Raw genomic sequence first — 4,726 nt, forward strand, 5'->3', positions numbered from 1 at the left:
TGACCAGCTTCTTACTAGTGCAATTGAGAGTATGATCCGAATTTATGTTGGCTTGACGACTGGGTTGTAGATCTCAGTAAAATTGAAGTCTGGTCTCTGGGAGAATCCCTAAGCAACCAGGCGCGCCTTATATTTTTGCAAGCTTCCATCAGCATTATATTTGACTCTGTATACCCATTTGCTATATAGCTTTCCTTCCAGCTGGCAGTGACACTAGCTTCCAAGTCTTGTTCATTTGCAGAGCCTCAAATTCTGCATCCATAGCCTCTTTCCATTTTGGATCAGCTAGTGCCTGATGCACATTTCTAGGTTCCACACTCACATGAAAGGCTTTTGGTTTCAAGGAGCCAGTTTTGCTTCCTGTTACCATGGGGTGAGAATTAATTGCTGCATCATGAGGTTTAAGGGAGGTTGAGGTTGAGGCCCAGGGTAGCACAACTTCGAGATCTGATATAGGGACAGGAATAGGTATATCAGATGGAGCTATATGTGATGTAGAGGTAGTGTTGAGTGAGGTTTGGCAAAATGGTCTGATTAGGGTTGGCTGAGGGAACATTAGGACAGGGAGGTACAATAGGTGGGGATGACAAATTTTGCTGATAATGGTTGGCAGTGCTATTCATGAGTGGGGATGTAGTATCAGGTCTGGCTAAGATAGGAGGAGGTTGAGATGCTATAGGAGGCTTAGGTATGATATATAGTGGTGGCAGGGTTGGATAGAAAGGTTCCTGAGGCTGCTTTGTTGCATTGTTGAATTCTGAATGTGGATCTTTGAAGGGAAAATTATCTTCATCAAACACCACATTTCTAGTGATCACTATCTTGCCCGAGTTGGTTAGGCATTAGTACCGTTTGTGACTGGTGCTGTACCCAAGGAACACACAAGTTGATGACCTAAATTGTAGCTTATTCTTGTTGTAAGGCTATAAATGTGGGAAGCATATACAACCAAACACCCTTAAGCTATTATACTGTGGTTTCTTGCCAAATAATCTTTTAGTGGTTGACACACCATTCAGGACTGGTGTGGGCAAGATATTGATGATTTGAGCAGCTGTTGTGAAAGTATGTCTCCAGAACTTGATAGGCACTGAGGCTGTAGCAAGCAATGTTAGTCCCATCTCAACCACATGTGTATACTTTCTTTCAGCTGTGTCGTTTTATTGATGAATATGTAAACAAGAAAATTGATGAATTATCCCTTGTTCTTGTAATGACTTGGAAAGACTAATGTACTCCGCTGCATTATCACTTTGAAACATTTTTAGCTTAGCATTTAATTGTAGTTCGGCCATGTGTTGGAAATGCAGAAACACTAATTTTAACTGAGCTCTACTTCTAATGAGGTATATCCAGGTAAATCTAGAATAAGCATCAATAAAATTGATAAAGTAGTTATGTCCATTTGAATCACAGAATGGAGCAGGGCCCCAAATGTCAGAATACACAAGTTCTAAAGGATTATTATAAGTGGACTCAGACTTAGGAAAAGGTAAAGCATGAGATTTGCCAATGCAACAAGAACTACAAAGTGACTTATTTGGTGAAAAAGAAAGATAACAGGACTTTAGGACTTTAGAAACAACCGTGGCTGAGGCATGCCCAATCCTAGCATGCCAAAGCATGTATTTATTTGTGTCTGCCTCGTTTGAACTTATGAGAGCAGAAGGAGAATGCTCAGGACGCAAATTGAGAAGCCTATACATGCCTCTTGCAACATCCCCTTGCAGGATTACTTCTTCAGTATCTTGAGATTTGATATAGCAACCATGAGAATGAAACTCAAAGAACACTTTATTATCACAATAAAATTGATAAACACTAAGTAAATTATTTGTTATATTTGGCACTAGTAACATTTTTTGCATTATCAATTTCTTTGAGCTCAAATCAGTTTTGAAATATGCTTTTCCAACACAATGAATAGCCAAAACCTATGCCGTTTTCAACTACTACTTGATCTTTGCCTTCATAGTTTTGTTTTTCGGTCACATTCTCTGGATCTGCAGTTATGTGATGAGTAGCTCCAGAATCTGGATACCAGATTGATTCTTGAATTGTTGCCGGATTGGCTAGAACATTTCTCAAGTTTGCTTCTGGTTGCTGAGCTTGTTGTTGCCTATTTTCATATCTTTCTCTGTACTGAGGCTGGGAGTAGGATATTTGTGCATTATCATCTTTATATCTGTACCAGCAGGTTCTTACAGTGTGACCAAACTTGCTGCATAATTGACATTGAGGCCTGTCTTGCATTCTTTCTTAGCCTTGTTATGGTCTTCCATAGTTCTGATGACTTTGAGTTCTAGATCTATCTGAATAGGACTGATGTGGCTGCCTTCCTCCTCTAGAACTTTGGAACCTGCCTTTACCTCAAAAATTGCTTCTTAAACCACCTCTTTGAGCAAAATTTTTCTGATAACTACCTTGAACAAATTGATTTGTGTAATCTGATTGAGTAACATTAGCTTGTACCAGATGATCTAATTCAGGCTTTCTGAACCTTTCTAGCATGCTTTCATGTGCAAACAGGACTGCCTCTAGCTCTCCGACTGTGATCCCTTGAGGCCTTGTTAGAATTGAGGTGAGTACAGTGCATAATCTTCAGTAAGGCCATGAAGAGTCGCATTTACATGTTCAATTTTACTTACTTTTTCTCCTACTAAAGTTAGTTCATCGATTGTGCTCTTGATTGTTAGCACATAATCATTCACTACGGCACTGATCTTCGTACCGTTGAGCTTGTTTCTCAATTGAATCACTTTGGCCTTGACTTGTGACGCAAAATGACTCTTTAACCCATTCCAAATCTGGTAGGTGAAGATGCAACCAACCATTTGAGTTGTGTATGACTTTGACATTGAGGCCAGCAATCCGGACTTTAACAATGCATCTTGCTTCTTCCATCTTGAAAATTCTGGATTGGCTTATCCATTTTCAAGAATTTGCAACGGAATTCTTGCTCTGGTAATGTGATTGAGTAAATTATTTTCTTCTATCATAGCTTCAACCTGATCCTTCCATTGTAAGAAATTATCAGTGTCAAACTTCATGTATATTGGATTTATTGTAAAACTTGGTGTACTCACCGTTTGAGCTGAGTGTGCAGCAGTAGCTGAATTGTTTGATGCAGCCATGGTTTATATGCGAACCAAGCTTTGATACCATGAAAGGTATCACAAGATGGTGGTGCAAGAGAAGAGCAGAGGCTCTAAGAGGGGAGATGAGCAGAGAGATTGAAGAGGGAATTGTGATTATTGCATTACTAACTCAAGTTGATACAGAGGAGTGTAGAGCAAGGTTGGTGAGTTAGTTACTAACAAACTCTGCCACCTCAAATAACAGAAATGGAAGGTAATAACAAAAAAGGGAAAATATGCACAACTAGCTTCATTAACTGATTGCACTAACTGAATCTTGAGTTCTTAGCTTTTCTACATAAGCTTCACGTATCTCTATTGTATCCTCTATCAATTTCATTATGTTATTTAATCCAATCTATTTTCATCCATGATAATGGAGCAACCACAAGTATTTTTAAATCAAAGAATTTTATTCAGAAGATTACATGTAACAATTTTTATAAAGCACTCGTAAATTTCTTTTGACAATCTTCGATCTCTATGCTTTAAATCATTTTATGCGTAACAATAGAGAATACCATGGGCAAGCTAATAGTGTGTTCCTTTCAATTTTCTTTTCTACTTTGATCAAACTAGTGATTTGGAACTACCATCATAGCTAGGTTATAAGGAGTTATGAGCTAACGGTATAGCCAATTTCTAAAAAAAAAAAAAGCTCTGTCCAATAAGCGCAGTTCAAATTGTCACTTAAAGGGCTAAAAAGCCCATGTTTAACTGGGCTTCAAAAACCAAACCCAGAACCCTAACCCATGCATCTGTCCTCGAATCTGCCTACAAGCCACATAACTTCACTCAATATCAGCATTTGGGCAAATATGACTTTCAACATATAGGCAAATAACTCAGTTTTCAAACCAGTAAAAGCCCCACACTGCACCCCATCTAAACTGTGTTCACATCATCAATGATTGGTGTTATCTTAGCCATTGAAATATTTTATGTTAAATCTAGACGGTTTCAGAGACCGGAGTTCTGAAACTCTACATCCTACTTTACCTCACCTGAAATGTTTCCTATACTATTATACTTTTCAATTTTTTTACTCGTTTTATGTTTGTTTCCTAACTTTATTAGATTTTCTTTATTTCATTAAGAATTGGGCTATGATTGAAGGCTCTATAAAAAAAAATAGATTTGATGGTATGCGACCCTACGGCCAAGTTGATTTGGGATTTTATTTTATTTCTTAATTTCTTTGTTCAATATAAATACATTATATATTTTCAATATAAGTACATAATGTAACACACTTTTAATCGCTATTTAAAAACCAAATTAACACATTTCACATCTCACGTCTCCCATCATATTAAAGGTGTATGTGGTTTTGTGTTTGGTTTTGTGTTAAAAAAGAGAAAAGCGTGTTTGAGTCTATTGGACGTTTTATTTTTATGTTTGGCAACTTTTTTATCCTGTCAACGCAAAAATGATTTCTACCTTTCAATTCACGTTTATCAAAAGCTACAAATTTTAGCTTTTGCATTCATTTTTTCACATTACACTGAAATTTATTTTTTATGTACCATTTGTTTTCTTCATTATTCATATGTTTGTTATTTTTTTATAATATTTTTTTCAATACTCTC

Source organism: Arachis ipaensis, chromosome B10 (genome assembly GCF_000816755.2).
Source record: "Arachis ipaensis cultivar K30076 chromosome B10, Araip1.1, whole genome shotgun sequence".
Taxonomy (NCBI): domain Eukaryota; kingdom Viridiplantae; phylum Streptophyta; class Magnoliopsida; order Fabales; family Fabaceae; genus Arachis; species Arachis ipaensis.